Genomic DNA, 18912 nt, shown 5'->3' on the forward strand with positions numbered 1-18912 from the left:
TGTCTATCCATATCTACTTTTATCTTCTAAGCCTACCTTTTACCTAGTCTAATGGAGAAAATGGCATGTAGTACTAGAAGTTGTGACAATAACAAAAAAACAGTGACTAAAAGAAGCCACTCGACACCAATGCATCACGAAAGCAAGACCAAGCAACTCTAAAGACAGGTTCCTTCTTCTTTGTTACTCCAAGCCTAAATCTCATTCATGGTTCACTAATATCTCCCTAGTCTCACTACTACAGAAAGTCTATTCACCACCGGGATCTTCACCAACGGTTTTGAGATAACCGGCGGTCACCGCCGGCTCGTACCTACGGGACCCCCTCCTGGCCGAATAACCGACGGTGATTACTGGTTTCACCGCCGGTCCGGCGTATGAACCGGCGGTGAACGCAATTTCGCCCTTCGCCGCCGTGTCGTCCGTCGAGCCGGCGGTAAAATGGTTTTCACTGCTAGTTGCTCATTCTATGTTCGACGCCCGAGAAACCAGCAAAGATAATAGTTTTTTTCGTCGGTACCAAGATGGACGCGTGCGCTATAGTAAGATCCGACGGTGAAGCAAGGTACCACCGTCGGATTACCATATGAACCGACGGTGAAGCAACCATTGTTTGACGCTGGGTACGCTGCCAGGCGAGGTGAGAATTGATGTCTAATTCCAGATTCATCGCATAACAAGGTTCATCTGATCAAGTCGTTCATCCGATCAAGTCTTGCGTTATATTTTTTGTGAGGAATTAAATTAAAAGCCAAGCAAAAGACAGTACATGTGACCACGTCCCTCTATTAAAAGCTAAGCAGAGGAGCCATTTATGTTGAAATGTTATTGTAACGCCACCGTAACGCATGTGTGCACCAAATAAATAATTCAATTTGCAAACAAAATAAAGATGGCACACTAGTTTAGCTGAAATAATGACAACATCCATCATTAAGGAAATTAACATGTCCATAAACAAGCAAACAACATTAGTCCATTTTAAATGCATGGCAAAGAGATACATCAAATGCAGCTTTACTTACTGCTCTGCTAACGAATTTAAGAATAAGGGAACATATGGAAGATAGAACATATGGAAGATAGTATGGTCTACAGATGAACTCTTTTTAATGCTATGTCTACCATATCAAAAGACACGAGCAGGGATGACATGAACTTTTATGCGATCCATGTCATATGTGATGATTGTTCCATCCTCCTCGGTAAAGAAAATCATATTCTATTCTAGGTGAACTATAATCACTGTGTACTCGTCAACACAATCCATGAAACCAAATCTAATATTAATCCTTCTAGATAGGATCTGCATGCTGACTGTATGCTTCAATGTCTAATTATTAGTACCATGGTCTTCAAAGATCCAGATTAAAAGCTTGGAATCATTGGGACCGACAACAGTACATACACACAAGTGACCCTAAGCTTGATGCATGGAGTGTTGAAGACCACTAGGCCTATCAATTTTCCTCCATGTGTTTCTCTCCATATCCACAGCAAGTATCATAGAGTCCCCCCCAGAGTGCCCCATAATGTGCAGACAACCATTAAGAAACACACTTGGTGATCTATAAAATGTCACATCAGTATCCTCGCTCCATTCATATTCCTTATAAATCCATGTTGTAGTTTCAAATGAGTTGATCTCCACACCTGCGCACACATCATCGACATCTACATATTCAATCACACGAAAGTGCGAGGAGGCTGTCAGATCAAACCCCAAGTGAGCCTCACCAACAGAATGACCAACATCATGGGTGCTAGGCGGTAGTATATTAAACTTCTAGGTCATTGAATTACAGATGACATAGCGGTATACATCAGCCCTAAGATACCATCATAGGATGAGGCCGTTGCAGAAATATGAGATAGCTACATTGTCAATGTTGAAGGGCAAGAATTCCAAGGAGGGGGAGTACACTAGGGACGCTGGTGAAGTGTCGATTGTTGTTCTCACTATCATAGAAGAAGTCGGCCATAGTCTAGGGTAGATTCTTATGGTTGTTGGAGTCCGAGATGAGGCATTTCTAGGAGCAACAAACACATTTGCAGCAGAACAAGGAGCGGGTGGGGAGGCGGCAAAGGATCTCGAAAATGACATCCTCTATGAGGCTAGCCAACGCGTTCATCTTGTTGCAGGCCTCTTCCATTTCGAAGAGCCTGCAATCGTCAGTGTGTAGTAGGATTAGAGCTTCCTTAGTAATGAGATCACTAAAACAGAAAATAATCCAACAAAGATCCATCAATGAAGTCTACAACTCATACCAATATGCAACTTTAACAACCATTAACAATTTTCATGGTATGACCTCATCTAAATTTAGAGTAGCACCACATAGATATATATAACTCAAACTAGAGTAGCAGTTAATGGAGCTGTAACCATTACAATTTCAGCTAAATCAAGTCTAACCATCACAATTACGATCAATACACGAGCTCAGAGCTTCTTCCAAAGGAGATAAACAAAGATTAAGAGGACTACAATTACAACAGTTTTGAAGGAGAAAGAGGGTAGAGCAACTGTTGGGTTTTGAAGACAGAAGGGTGGATTTGAGTTAGTTCTTGACTTGAAGACAACAATTCCATCTTCATAGGAGTTGTACTCATCTCAAATCTACACAACCCAAACAGGCAGCCTTAGTCTTCACAAGTAGAATGTCAGTGAACAAGTGGTAGTCATCATCATTAGCATCAGTAGCAACATGTGCAGATTAAACATTAGTGGCTTCAGTCATCTGAATGATGGACACAAAGCATGGATTTGCTTTCGATGCCTTCCTCTTGTTTGGAACCAAATGGATAACTATAACTTGGTTGTCAACAAGGAGAAGACACAGAAAGCAAACATATGAGCTACATCCTAATACATCCAACAGCCATATAGACATCATTGGCATAGAAATGTGGCCTTAGATATGTTACAAGTTCAAAATAGGTATAATCAAGCAAACACTTGACAATTAACAGGCCTAGTTGCATACAACCATTTATAGTAAGAACACTAAACATATGCAAAAAACCAACACATCAGCAGAAAACCAACTAGTGTCACCTCCTAGTTCTTTTCATCATCATTGGGCTAACCAGATCTCCAACACTAGAATGTTTGTTATATACCTCATGTTGAAGCAAGGACCTAAACAGTGAAGCGAACAGGAAAAGGAGATCAACGGATCGGATCTGTCGTCTCTGCCGTGGCACACAATGGACACGGACACTAATGTCGCCATGCTCCACTAGGAAGCCCACCGCCTAGCCTCCAAAAGAACGCCTAAGCCACCATAGCACACTAGGGATCCTCCTGTTGCCTTCAATCTCGTTCGTAGCCTTCCATCGCCGCCTCTGCCGAGCTAGAGTTCATCGAAGAGGAGAATGGGAACAGAGAAGGGGAATGGGGAATGGGCAATAGTGGCCTAGTTTTAATGGTTAGGTACTGACAGTGGGCCACTAGGGGCCCACAAGGGGTAAAAAATTGTACAAAATGCATAAAATTTAGGAACACTAGGGGAATAGGAACAGAGAAGGGGAATGGGGAATGGGCGATGGTGGCCTAGTTGTAACGGTTAGGTGTTGATAGTGGGTCACTAGGGGCTCACAAGGGGCAAAAAAATTGTACAAAATGGCATAAAAATTTGGAACACTAGGGGCGTGAAACGGACACCTCAGGCTTCATAGGCTCTATAACACCCTAGGTGTTAGTCACGAGTGAAGCAGTGAAATTGGACTTAAGTAGGATATGTCAAGCAATGATTATGATCTCTAGTTCATAATCTGGAAGTAATGATGAAGGTATTGAGGTCAAACCAATGAAAATGGGCCCCAACTTGGACTCGGACAATACACTTTGCTTACATGTGGACCCTAGTTAAGATTAGGCATGAGTAATGTTAAACATGCTTATTTCATGAACATTACATCAACATGCATCCTTCTTGACTAGTGGAAAAGTTTCATGAAGTTTGAAACCAAGAAGTCACATGAAATGATAAGTTATAACCTTGATTGAATTGCTTTATTAAGTAAATGGGAATATGAGATGTCGACCAAACCTTGATACCTTGCCCAAATGACTCTAATTGAACTCTACAACAAAAGTCATGAAGGGTTTATGTTGAGCAAATGTCAAGAAAATGCCTCAATTGGTCGAAAACCCTAATTCCAGGGTTTAACGAGGTGCTGCTTTGACCAAGATAAAGCAATGGTTCTATACTAGATATGAAGTTTGACCACTATTTGCCTAAACGATCATTTAGCCCATTTAAACACCGTGTAAATGCTACACGGTGGTCCGTCATTTCCGTTTAATCACCCGTTTACCCCATTTAATTAGCCGTTTAGCCCATTTAATGGGACGTTTTGCCCGAATAATGGCTAAATGGTAGGTGATCGACTGTTTACCATTTAGCATTTAGGAAAACACTGAGTTTGACCTTTAATAAAAGTTGAAGTTTGCGTGAAGTAAAACAAACTTTATTTTTTTTACCAAGACCTGATTCAACTTCTAAGTATCTCATATAGTGGTCTCAAGTTTGAATGCAGTGCTGTTTTGACCCCTCTGAAATTTTTCTAAGTCCTTAACCAGTAGTAGCGTGATGGCAAGTTTGTGACATTTTATCCTCCAAATTTATATGGCAGCTCAAGTGGGTTCCTTACTATGAGTTGAAGTACACTTTGTGTTGGAAACAACAAAATAAGTCTCATCACTTTTGGAGTAAGTTTGGACATTCAAAAGTTATTGCAAGAACAACAAAAAGTTTCTTGAATTCAGCCCTTAACTGAATTTAGTTTTCAGTTTCGTATACCCTACTTTGGAGGCTTGTGATGAGGACATCGCCAAGATGGAGTCAAGGACGACTCCAATTCGAGAAGGGGAGGATGATGAGGACATCGCCACGCTAGACACATCGACGCCATGGTCTTCCCCAAGTTGCAATTCGTTTCCAACTCAGCTGCCACGTCGTCCTCGGATTCAACAGACACGTTGTCACTGTTTCGGTCATAACTTCCTCATACGACATCAAAACGGGCCGTTCTTGGATGCGTTGGAAAGGGGACGACGACGCCGTTGTTTTGGATCTAGTCCCAGCTCTAGAAGGTCCGTGGATCATTCTGTGTGACCACGGCAAGGTGCTGCATCACCTATTTGGGCCAACTTGGCCATGTATCGTGTCGGGCCTTAAGCCCAAGTTGTGGGCGCCCAACCCCTGACCGTCCCCAACCCTAGGTCGAGTCTTAGACTATAAACATAGCCGCCGCCGCTGCTACACAATTGGGTTTTGTTTAGAGTTTAGTTTTCCATCGAGAAACTGAATCGTTCATTGTAACTGTGGTGACAAATCCTTTTACAGTGATCCAGGGCCCCCGTTCTTGATCTCCTCTACTGTGTCGATTAGTCCTTTGTCATGAAGGAATGCCCCAGTCGTCGCGCTTTCATTGTTACCGAGGATGGATATGTAAGTGCTAGTGATGTTGAAGATGATTTAGCCCTTGCTGCTAACATTGATGCAGATCCCATCGAGGGCGATCAAGACAAGGAGGCCATCACCATTGACTCCGTGGCTGCTGCCGCGGACTACCCTAGCCTTCTTGTGTAGCGTGTGTTGAGTACACGTGTGGGTCATGAAGAAGAGATGAAGATCCAATGCCACAATTTGTTCCACATGTATCTCATTGTGCAGGGTTGTCGTGTTCTCACTATCATTGATAGCGGGAGTTGCAACAACTTGGTGAGTTCAGATTTGGTTGACAAGCTTGGCTTGACCACACGACAACATTCGTATCCATATAAACTTCAATGGTTCAATAATAGTGGTAAGACTAAGGTAACTAAATCAGCACGCATTAGTTTTTTCACAGGCTCTTATCATGATACTGCTGATTTTGATGTTGTCCCTATGCAAGCTTGTTCCATTTTGTTAGGTCGCCCATGGGAATTTGATAATGATGCTTTACACCATGGTAGAACTAATACATACACTATCATACATAAGGACAAGAAAATTACATTGCTGCCTTTGTCTCCTATGGATATTATTAAACATGCTAATGAGATCAAAAATAAACCTCCAACAGACATTGCTAAAAATAATGGATTAAGTTAAAAGGAGGTGCTTTTCTTGCTACAACTCCTGCTACTATTGAGTTATGTGATAATCCTGATGCACCATGTTATACTATGTTTTGTCAACCTTTTATGTCTGGTGCATTGCCTACTGTCACTAACCTTTTGCAGGAGTTCGCTGATGATGGGATGGAGTCGAGGACGACTCCAATTCTACAAGGAGGGGATGATGAGGACATTGCCAAGATGGAGTCGAGGACGACTCCAATTTGAGAAGGGGAGGATGATGAGGACATCGCCACGCTGGACACATCGACGCCATGGTCTTCCCCAAGTTGCAATTCGTTTCCAACTCAGCTGCCACGTCGTCCTTGGATTCAGCAGACACGTCATCACTGTTTCGGTCATAACTTCCTCATATGACATCGAAACGGGCCATTCTTGGATGCGTTGGAAAGGGGACGCTGCCGCCGTCATTTTGGATCTAGTCCTAGCCCCAGAAGATCCGTAGATCATTCTGTGTGACCACGGCAAGGTGCTGTGTCACCTATTTAGGCCAACTTGGCCATGTATCGTGTCGGGCCTTAAGCCCAAGTTGTGGGCGCCCAACCCCTGGCCGTCTCCATCCCTAGGTCGAGTCTTAGACTATAAACACAGCCGCCACCGCTGCTACATAATTGGGTTTTGTTTAGAGTTTAGTTTTCCATCGAGAAACTGAATCGTTCATTGTAACTGTGGTGACAAATCCTTTTACAGTGATCCAGGGCCCCCGTTCTTGATCTCCTCCACTATGTCGATTAGTCCTTTGGAACTGAGTTCTTGAATCCTCTATTGATATCCACGTCATTCATATTTGCAATTTCAGATTGCGTGTTTTACTTTCTTGCTTGTGCTCTTCGATTCGCTTGCAGGAAAAGCCTTCTTGGCGAGGTCAATCAAGTTATGCTTGGTTGATAACCAACAGAGCAGTGGTGTAACGGTTGCAGGGTTCGAATCGTGTCTGATTTGAAGTCGGATCGCCAACATCGAGATCTCCACAAATCGAACTTACCGGCTACCTCTCGGAAGATCGGGCCTGTACTCATCAGCTTGTATCTTCGTAGCCAAGCTAAACCAGTCCATGATCCTTTAAGAAAAGTTATAGACCAAGAGGTGCACAATAAACTTTGTTCAAGGGTCATAAGCTAGTTTGGTCCCTAACTTAGTCAAACTAAGGACTCAAAACTAAACCTAGTGCTGTTTTGGATCTCAAAAATTTGGCTAAGTCTGGAATTTCAGTGGCAATGATGATTGGCATCTCGCATTCTCGGATTTTTGTTAAGCAACTCAAGTTGAGCCAAATATAAAAGTTGGATTTTACATCTTGGAGAAGGACATACAAAAAGTTGGAATCAATTTGACCACATTTTGACCAAGTAATTCGAGCTCAAGCAGAGCAAGGCTTAATCCTTATTAGTCGCTGACAGTGTCAACTCTGGGCTTAATTACTCATTAATCTGTTTCTCTAATGACTCGGCACCCATAATGAAAGATGTAGATCAGTTCATGGGCTTCAACTTTGCTTTTGGGCCCAAGGTCCAATTTGGCCCCATAGCTAGCCCAAAAATGGCACCCACCTTACCCACGTCGCTACCCGCCACGTGCTCGGTAAAATGCCCCAATGGGCGATGCATGTCTAGGATGTGGCGTCCATGCATGAGTGCGCCCCCACCATTGTTGCCACGTGCCCATGCCCTTCCTATGCTAATGTGAAGAGTCCGAGACGCCTGAGCGCCCCTTGCCTCGCTCTCCCTCGCTCCCCACACCTCCATGGCCCTTCCTCGTGCTCCCTCTCGCTCTCGCCTTGCCGACATGGCCAACCGCCATGGACGAGCCGAGCTCCTACCACTGCTGCTCCCTGCCATCTCTGACTAGCCATCCTTGTGTCCCTCTATGCCTGCCTCACCGACCACCTGTTCCCACGGCTAGCTGCCGGGCACAGCCACGCGGACGCGCGCGGCCAAGCGTCGGCACAGTCGAGGCACTACGAGCTGCGTGCTATAGCAGCCGCACTGGGGTGGGGCTCCAATGTGGCTGTGGCCAGCCATCCCTTCACCATGACCGGCCCTTCCTTGCCGCAGCCGACCATCTGCCGGCCAAGGCCGAGCTGTCCCCGTCTCCTCTATCCGGTTCCGTCGAGAGAAAGAAGAAGGAGGGGCAAAATGTAGATAGAAACTCTTTGCTGGGTCTAGTTGCTTAATGCCTAGACACCTACATTTACATTTGTGGGCTTGGTAGATTTCCAGAAAGTTTAGGGTTGCAGATGAAAATGTGTTTTTCTTTTATGTTTTCCCTTTTATGCATTTAAATCGGCTAAACTTTAGAAAATCATAGTAAATTATAAAAAAATCATAAAATAGCAAATATAGACTTTTTGGAATCCTTGTGAGTAGATCTACACAGTAGAGTCATCTTATGATATGTGTTAGTAGAAGGTTTTTGCTGTTTTTATTTATCTAGGTTAATTAGGGTTTTCTAGGGATAAATTCATATCTAAAGTTGTGGGGCTCCAATTGCTGTGAAAATTTGATGGTAAGCTACTGATGCTATGTGTGTACTATGGTAAACATTTCATGGTCATTGGATGCAATATGATTGATTTATTGATTTAACTTGTTTATTGCTTGATAAATAGTTTTAAATAAGTTACAATCTTTATGAAGATGCAAAAATGGAAAAGGTGGTTTCATTACCTTGGTATGATGTCGCTGTGTCATGTTGACACATAATATGGCCATGTGTTTGCAGAAAATAGCGTGTTTTAGATTTATCTTGCTCTCACATGTTTTCTTGCATTAGTAATTTGTCTTTTTTGTAATAATTAATCTATAAAACCTGAGCATGTGAAATTTGTGCAGTAGCCATGTTTTGATAACATCTACCACTCATAAAAGTCTTAGCCAAAACTAGTTGTTCTCATATATCACTAAAATTATATATGTTTATTGGGAAAAAGATTAATAAAAACATAATTATAGATAAAGCTTATAATTGTATTTGATGATGCTTTGAGTGATTGGGGTTCAATAAAGTGTTGCTAAGTATGTTAGTGGTGGTCGAAGTTCTTGAATGGATCATGTGTGTATGCTCTTTGTTAGCAAAACAAGTGAAACATCAAATTGTTACATTCTGAAATGGCTGCATGGGCATTTTTTGTTGTGATGATAACTTCATAGATCAAATGATGTTTTCTATAAATATGATGAATACAAAAGTTGTATATCATTTACTTATATTGCTTGTCCTAAAATTTCATAATTTTAGGCTTGATGATTTAGGAGTTATAGATTTTAGAAGTTTGCTGTCAGGTTTTTGCATGTCCTCTGGACAGATAAGAATGATTGTATTGTTTGGCTTATATAAAAATAGAATCATGTATTCATGATAATAGGAGAGTTGTAGTTATTTTCCTAAGATTTCTAAAATGTCTTAGATCACCCTTTTTGGAGGTCTAGAACTCCAGTTATAGCTGTTCAAAGTGGAATGATAGATTTTTGTCCAAATCTGGATAGAGATGCCTTCTTGGTGTTGTTTGACCTTGTTAGTTGTAGAATCATCTTAAAGTGATAATGAGAAAGTTATAGATAACTTAATAATCTTTCCATAAAGTTAATAATCATGCTTGTTAGATGATTCGAATGCCAGTTATGCATTTCTAAAGTTAATATCAGTTTTCTGTCCTTAGTTGTATAAGCTCTGCTTCATGATGTATTTTGATCTTGTTATTTATTGAATTAGCTTTTGGTGTTAATAACAAAGTTTTAGATAATTTCATTACCTTTCCAAAAAGTCTTGAATAACACTTTTTGCTTGCCTATAACTCTAGGTATGATTAAAACAAGTGATTGTGGTGCTGCTGTTCAGAATCTATGTTGTACCTAAAATTGTTTGCTTCACCTTGCTTTGCTTTGTGTGTTGCTAAGTGTGGCTCATGCCATTGATGGTGTTAAGTTAATATTCCTAAAACCTTGTGAAACTTGTGTCATGCTTGGTGCTATCTTCCTTGCTATCCTAGCATGATAGGTGGTGAGATGTTTAATTAAGTAACGTGGAGTGCTTATATATGTTCAGTGTAACCTTGTGCTCATCTTGAATACTTTTATGTGAGGTATCTCATATTACCATTCTTCGTATTCATGCACTTGCATTATTGCATCTCATCTAGGTATGCTAGATGCACCACGTAAAGGACGTGATGATGGAGTCGAACTAGAAGACAGTGTTGGTGGACCTATCTCGAAGATGGAAGGACCCCCTAGAGTACAGCCTGAACAACAAATGCTCATCAAGCAAGTGTCGTCTAACAAACACTAACCTAGTGTTGGATCCCAGGCAAGCCCCGGAGCATTCTAAGCCTCCTATGTTTTTACAAATATCACTTGAGTCATTTATGCTTGATGCATTAAGTTATAAGAGTTGATTGGAACCACTTGATGCATAGAACTACCTTGTCCAGAAATATACCTTGAACCCTATGTAGGTCTAGGATCGAATGTATGCTTAATAATGCTTAGACCAGTAGAAGTTGGGTGATTTCCTATTACCTACGAGATATAGGTGGATACCAAAGCATGGTTGGCTATATTTGCTATCATGAAAATAACCATGTGTTGATAAATAAAAAGAGATCGGGTGGGATTGTGATAGAGAAGCAACAAGGCATGGAAGTCTTGGTGCCTATTTATTCCCGTATGTGTCAGTTAAGGACCGACTCACTGTATGTCCTCATGTCATGTTTAACGCATGCCTAGCACTTAGTTGGCCAGATAAGTCATTTCGACTATGAAGCTGAGTAGCTCAACTTAGGCTGGGACCCGGTAAGTGAAAGTGCACACACTAGAGGCAGTAAGTAGGGATGAAAACGGATCAGATACGGACGAATATCACTGATATTACATTTGTTTTCATATTTCTTCCCGGATTCGAATTTGAATACGGATAGTGTCAACCATGCCGGATAGGATACGATTAGATATCAACATCATAAATATGCTATTTGAGTATTCGGATACGGATAAGGTATCAGATGTTGAATATCTAGACTTGGATACGGACAGATCTAAACCCCTCTAAATGGATTCGGTCTCGAATACGGTCAGAAAATATCCATACCATTTTCATCCCTAGTAGTAAGGATGTGTGGGGAACCAGTGGCATGAGTCCAAGGGTAGGCCGGGTCTGAACTTCCTGGTAGACTAGTAGTATCCCTAAGGGTGCGGCGCTGCTCAGACCCATGACTATCCCTAAGTTGTACCAAAGGTGACCTAAGACTATCTTGACATAGGTATGTCTGGGTTTGTGTTAGGAATAACTCCCCAGCAGCAAGAGTAGGCTAGAGACTTGAGCTACAAAGGACAAGAAGGCACAGATTGTGGCATATCTTCCTTGCTAGGAAGAAGCAACCACTGGTAGGTTCCCTCGGGGAGCTTTGCCTATGATAGTGACCGACACAACGCTATACTAGAAAGGCCCCTTGGGGTGTATGAAAGGTATAGAAAAGTATATATATGTGGGTATATATATGGAAGTATTTAGCTTGCAACCTAGAGCCTAGACTTTCATTTCTACATATATAATTGTGGGGTTAGGTTGAAATGAAATTCTTCTATAGGTACGCTAACCACAAATGCGTAGATTGAATGTAGTTGATGACTAGCTATATATCGATAGAGTACGTGTTATGCCACCGACATAGAACACAATTGCCACCTTAGGTTGGCAATTTTATGAGGACGCATAGGATGGTCATGCATCATGATTGTGCTTGTGCATAAATATGCTTCCCTCACTTTATTCTAATACTAAGTAACTTGTGATCAATGTGATGTTACTATTTTCCTTGTGTGAAGTTAGGCAAAATGTCTTGTTCCCTGTGTGAAGCTAGGCAAAATCTCTAGCTAGGTAATGACTTTTTGGTAACTCTGAAGGCTATGTCTCACAGAACAATGTTAAGCAAAGAAACAACAAAGCCGGTCAACAATGCAAGTACTGCTTTCTTCTCCAAGCCCTGTGTCATCAAGTCAATTTTCATCTTGAACAACCACACAGATAGTACAATATGCTGCATCAGCTAAGTAAAGAGCTAGAGAAAGCACATCCCTAGTTTTAATTAGCATCATTATGTATATGGTGCTATCAAAGGATTTATTTAGGACTCTATTGGATGAAGCATAGAAGGATAATTAGAAATGTTCCCTTATCTTGTAGGACTACCCCTCCACAAGGAGTATGCATTGTGCCCTGCAAAAAAAAGCAGCCCACAAGTCTAGTGCTTGTGCATCGTCAAGGTGGTGTCTAAATTGATGGTTGAAGTTGTTCCCTGAGAAGCTTGTGAGGAAAACCTAGCCTCCATCCTTAGCAAGAAAGCTACCACTATCATAAAGAGAGTTAGAGAGTGTAGAACACACTCCACAACATGTGAAGCAAAGGAAAAGAAGAGTGGAAAATCTATCGAGGTTTCATGGCACTCCACTGGTTATCTTTAAGCTGGTGATTAGTGGCTCAAACATGGTTGAATTCAAACCAAACTTGGTAATCTCATTCCTTGCTTAAGGTACTTCGATGTCTTAAGTTGTTTTGAGGATTGGTTGAGTAAAGCATCGGATTTGAGAGATGTTTTGATAGTTTGGTCCCAAAATTTTAGAACAGAGCAGTTTTAGTAGATGATTTGGTTGGATAGTCAAATGGTGTCCGTTTGAGCTGAATTTTGGTCAATTGTTAAAGGACTCTTGGATCTAAATGCCTACCAAAATTTGTGCACAATGGAGCCATAGTTTGTGAGATATGAACTAAAAACCAAAGTGTACAGAATCTGTGATTTCTTTGTGGACTGCTATCACCCCTCCAAATAGAAGGTTGTGTTTGTAATTGATGCCAAGATTAGCAACATGGTCAATGTTTTGCCATTAGATAATACTTTAGATTCCCTATAGAAGACTCCTTGCACCCCTTTGTGCCTTGCTTTTGCCCTCTCATATCAACAATGTTGAGCAGTCAAGGTGTTCTACAAGTCAATTTGTACCGTCAATGTGAAGCTATGCAAAATGTCTTGTTCCATGCCTCTTGAATAGCTGTGCTTGAAGATAGTGTGTGATTAGCTTTGCCTTGTATGTTTGCTTCCAAAGGAAATAGATGACAAGTTAGTAGTTAGCAAAAACTTCACCCCTTTGAAAACTAAAACTGGTAGTGATACCTTGTTAGAAGCCTGCACATGCTTTTCTTTTAAATATAATGGCATGTTCTTCCTTTCGAGTTATCTTCACATTAGTTCTTTATACATGTGGATGCTTGTTCTCTAAGTAGTGCCGTAGCTATCACCCCTTTTGTCCTCAGTAAGCATACGAGTGTTGAAGAGCGCTATCCTAGAACAGCGTCCAAGTTTTGATAATCTCATGGTTGTCGTCTCCAATTAAGTTCTCTCTTAGGAGCTTGAGCCTATACACATGGTTGCTAGCCCTTGAACATTGCGCTACAAAGACCTATATCCATGCCTTTGCTTGACCTTAAGCCCTAGCTTAGTTCCCTTGAATGCTTGCATATGTCGTGGATGTCTTGCTCCTGTGTGTGAAGACCCTACCCAAAAATCCTTATTGAACATCTCTGCCCTTATCCTACAGATGATCTGGTGCAACGCTAACTGCTATCTACCCTGGCTTTGGAACCTTTTCCTCATAGATCATGTCGTTGCTTTATCAACTGAATCCCTAGTCAGTGCATTGGCTTTGTCTCCAACTCTCTGGATATTTATCAGTCTTGATCTCATGTTGCTGCTCGGCAAGACCAAAAATCCCATATTTACTTTCAAGGCGTGCGTGAAAATAAAGCAAGAGTCTCATGCTCAGTTGTCTTCGTTAGCTAATCTATGTTTCTCTTGTGCCATGTCTTTACCTTGGACCACCCTTTGTTGATTCCTAACCTTGTGACTACCTTTGCTTGTTATCCCTCCTTCGCATAGTGCTTGCTCCTATGCAACCCAATTTGTGCCACATGAGATTTCTTGTAGGTCATATGTTCAGTAATGGTGTCTTGGTTAATGACTAATAGTGCCACAGCAGAACCTAGGGCCTCCTTATGGCCGGTCGACACATGGTTGTGCTGCTGGGTGCGCACTGGTATCAAGGTTTCTAGTCATGATCCATTGTGGAACTACACTAATGAGTTATCTTCTCATGAGCTTTTCTTTGGTTATCTTTCCTTATCTTGTTAGAAGATCTGTATGTCGGACCTGATGCAGTAGGAGAGCTTCCTTCTAAAGATGTCCAGAGGATAACCTTGAAGAATAGGTCACTGATATAAACATTAACATACTGCAAGAGGTGTTAGACAATTGACTCTACCTGACTGTCCCTGTAATGACGTCAGTCATCTAGTGAGCAACTTATGTCATCCCCGTTGGCTCAGAAATGTACACAACATGTAACATTGGACAAGTTATTAGTCGAGTGACAATGGATGGAGATATTATGTGCTATAATAGGTCACCTGGTACTCATGAGCTTCCTATCTAAGTTCTCAATCTTTAGGTGCATAAGGATCATGCATACAAAAACCGACCTTCTTCGGTGTCACCCCTTTTCTACTGAGTTCCATGGTGATTGTCTGTTTACACATCAACTACAATTGTTGCTGTCAAAAAGAAGTTTCGAAGCTTTTTAAGTGTTGAGAGACAACTAATTAATTATTGGTAGGAAGGTTAATCTCTAGCTAGGTAACGACTTTTTGGTAACTCTAAAGGCTATGTCTCACAAAACAATGTTAAGCAAAGAAACAACAAAGCCGGTCAATGATGCAGGTACTACTTTCTTCTCCAAGCCCTATGTCATCAAGTCAATTTTCATCTTGAACAACCACATAGATAGTACAATATGTTGCATCAGCTAAGTAAAGAGCTAGAGAAAACACGTCCCTAGTTTCGGTTAGCATCATTATGTATATGGTGCTATCAAAGGATTTATTTAGGACTCTATTAGATGAAGCATAGAAGGATAATTAGAAACATTCCCTTATCTTGTAGGACTACCCCTCCATAAGGAGTATGCATTGTGCCCTCCAAAAAAAATAGCCCACAAGTCTAGTGCTTGTGCATCGTCGAGGTGGTGTCTAAATCGACGGTTGAAGTTATTCCCTGAGAAGCTTGTGAGGAAAACCTAGCCTCCATCCTCAGCGAGAAAGCTACCACTATCATAAACAGAGTTAGAGAGTGCAGAACACACTCCACAACGTGTGAAGCAAAGGAAAAGAAGAGTGGGAAATCTATCGAGGTTTCATGGCACTCCACTGGTTATCTTTAAGCTGGTGATTAGTGGCACAAACATGGTTGAATTCACACCAAACTTGGTAATCTCATTCCTCGCTTAAGGTACTTCGATGTCTTAAGTTGGTTTGAGGATTGGTTGAGTAAAGCATCGGATTTTAGAGATGTTTTTATAGTTCGGTCAATAGTTAAAGGACTCTTGGATCTAAATGCCTGCCAAAATTTGTGCACAATGGAGCCGTAGTTTGTGAGATATGAACTAAAAACCAAAGTGTACAGAATCTGCGATTTCTCTATGGACTGCTATCACCCCTCCAAATAGAAGGTTGTGTTTGTAATTGATGCCAAGATTAGCAACTTGGTCAATGTTTTGCCGTTAGATAATACTTTAGATTCCCTAGAGAAGACTCCTTGCACTCCTTTGTGCCTTGCTTTTGCCCTCTCATATCAACAATGTTGAGTAGTCAAGGTGTTCTACAAGTCAAGTTGTACCGTTACGAGTCAAAAACAATTTGAAAGGTGTCAAACAATAGATTTCAGATTATGATTTTGAGTTGTTGATTGACATTAGAAAGAAGCCTCAATGTTAGAAGTAGTCCAACAAGGCTAGTTTTGATATAGTACAAGTCAACCCAACTTACTGTGAAACAGCACCATGAAGGAAAATTATACTCAATCTTGGTGGTGTACTTTTCTCCAGTTAGTGAATACTTGCAACCTTTGTTGTCCTCCAGACCTTGTTATCATCCTTCTTCAGTTATGATTTCCAAGGCAGACTTGTCCTTTGGTACCTTCCATGTGTTTTTACCCAAGAGGTTGCATCAGATTCAACCTAGATAACTATTGCCGCTTGGATATGAGGATTTCCTCAAATAATAAAAAACGCTGAGTTAATAGAGTCAGCTATCACATTGACCGCTCACTCAACAGACTCAGATAATAAAGTGTTATCATTAGAGAAAGAGAACTACACACATGGAACATTATGTAGTTTTCAATTGGTTGACATCTGAGTGATTGAACAGTTATGACCGGCACAGATATTGTCTGTTGGTTACTTAGTTTCTCACTACCTTAGAGGATGTTTGCCCCATTTGTGATCTCATCCCTAATGAAAGGTTGTACTCAAGCAACTTTGGTAGAGGACTACTTTTTGAACTTTGTGAATGAACATGGAACCATTGTAATGAGTAACTTTCAGAAGCTTGCAGTCTAGTGCAAAGTTCACATGGTCCATGCTATATTCACTAGGGAAATAGATATTATGGGTAGTTAGTTTATGCTCCGTAGTACTGTCCGTATCCTGAGAACGAAGTGTTGTGCTATCTTGGATTCCTCCCAAAGTAACAATGCTTCATGGAAGTCAATGAAAGAAATTCTTCAAACAAAATTTACTATGAAGAGCAAATATCAGAAAGCTATCTTGACCAAATTAGCCTCTCTGATACTCCAAAGTTAAGTAGCCTAATGCTATCACTGATGTTGGAAAATGGATGGCATGCTTCTCTTCCCTTAAAAGTCTTTTGCACCAACTCTTGGGGCGAGATTCCCATAAGGGGGGAGGGTTGTAACACCCCGGGTGTAAGTCATGAGTTAAGCAGCGAAATTGGACTTAAGTAGGATATGTCAAGCAATGATTATGATCTCTAGTTCATAATCTAGAAGTAATGATGAAGGTATTGAGGTCAAACCTATGAAAATAAGCCCCAACTTGGACTCAGACAATACACTTTGCTTACATATGGTCCCTGGTTAAGATTAGGCATGAGTAATGTTAAACATGCTTATTTCATGAACATTACATCAACATGCATCTATCTTGACCAGTGGAAAAGTTTCATAAAGTTTGGAGCCAAGAAGTCACATGAAATGATAAGTTATAACCTTAATTGAATTGCTTTATTAGGTAAATGGGAATATGAGATGTCGACCAAACCTTTCTACCTGGACCAAATGACTCTAATTGAACTCTACAACAAAAGTCATGAAGGGTTCATGTTGAGAAAATGTAAAGAAAATGCCTCAATTGGTCGAAAACCCTAATTCTAGGGTTTAACGAGGTGCTGCTTTGACCAAGATGAAGCAATGGTTTTTGTACAAGATATGATGTTTGACCTTTAATAAAAGTTGAAGTTTGAGTGGAGTACAACAAACTTTATTTTTGTACCAAGACCTGATTCAACTTCTAAGTGTCTAATATAGTGGTCTCAAATTTGAATGAGGTGCTGTTTTGACCCCTCTAAATTTTTTCTAAGTCCTCGACCAGTAGCAGCGTGATGGCAAGTATGTGACATTTTATCCTCCAAATTTATATGGCAGCTCAAGTGGGTTCCTTACTATGAGTTGAAGTACACTTTGTGTTGGAAACAACAAAATAAGTCTCATCACTTTTGGAGCACGTTTGGACTTTCAAAAGTTTTTACCAGAACAACAAAAAGTTTCTTGAATTCAGCCCTTAACTGAATTCAGTTTTTAGTTTCGTATACCCTACTTTGGAGGCTTGTATCTTCATAGCCAGCTAAACCAGACCATGTTCCTTTAAGCAAAGTTGTAGACCAAGAGGTGCACAACAAACTTTGTTTAAGGGTCATGAGCTAGTTTGGTCCCTAACTTAGTCAAACTGAGGACAAAACTAAACCCAATGCTGTTTTGGATCTCAAAAATTTAGCTAAGTCTAGAATTTTAGTGGCAATGATGATTGGCATCTCATGTTCTCAGATTTTTGTTAAGCAACTCATGTTGAGCCAATTTGGCCCATAGCTGGCCCAAAAATGGCGCCCACCTTACCCACGTCGCTGCCCGCCACGTGCTCGGTAAAATGCTCCAATGGGCGACGTATGTCTGAGACATGGCATCCAAGCATGAGCGCACCCCCACCATTGTTGCCACATGCCCCTGCCCTTCCTATGCCTATGGGGAGAGTGTGAGATGCCAAAGTGCCCCCTGCCTCGCTCTCCCTTGCTCCCCACACCTCCGTGGTCCTTCCTCGTGCCCCCTCTCGCTCTCGCCTTGCCGACACGGCCAATCGCCATGGTCGAGCTGAGCTCCTACCGCAGCTTCTCCCTACCATCTCTAAATGGCCATCCTCACATCCCTCTATGCCTGCCTCACCGACCACCTGGTCCCGCGGCTAGCTGTCGGCCATAGCCACACGGACGCGAACCCTAGCCGCATGTGGCCAAGTGCCGGCATGGCTGGGCCACCACGGGCTGTGTGTTACAGCAGCCGCACTGGGGAGGGGCTCCATTGTGGCCATGCCCGGCCATCCCTTCGCAATGACTGACCCTTCCTCTCCATAGCCGACCATCTGCCAGCCATGGCTGAGCTGTCCCTGTCTCCTCTGTTCATTTCCATCGAGAGAAAGGAGGGGCAAAATGTAGATAGAAACTCTTTGCTGGGTCTATCCATATCTACTTTTATCTTCTAAGCCTAGCTTTTACCTAGTCTAATGGAGAAAATGGCATGTAGTACTAGAAGTTGTGTCAATAACAAAAAAAGCAGTGACTAAATAACCGGTGGCTGATATCTCCCTAGTCTCACTACTACAGAAAGT

This window comes from Miscanthus floridulus, chromosome 3 (genome assembly GCF_019320115.1).
Source record: "Miscanthus floridulus cultivar M001 chromosome 3, ASM1932011v1, whole genome shotgun sequence".
Classification (NCBI taxonomy): domain Eukaryota; kingdom Viridiplantae; phylum Streptophyta; class Magnoliopsida; order Poales; family Poaceae; genus Miscanthus; species Miscanthus floridulus.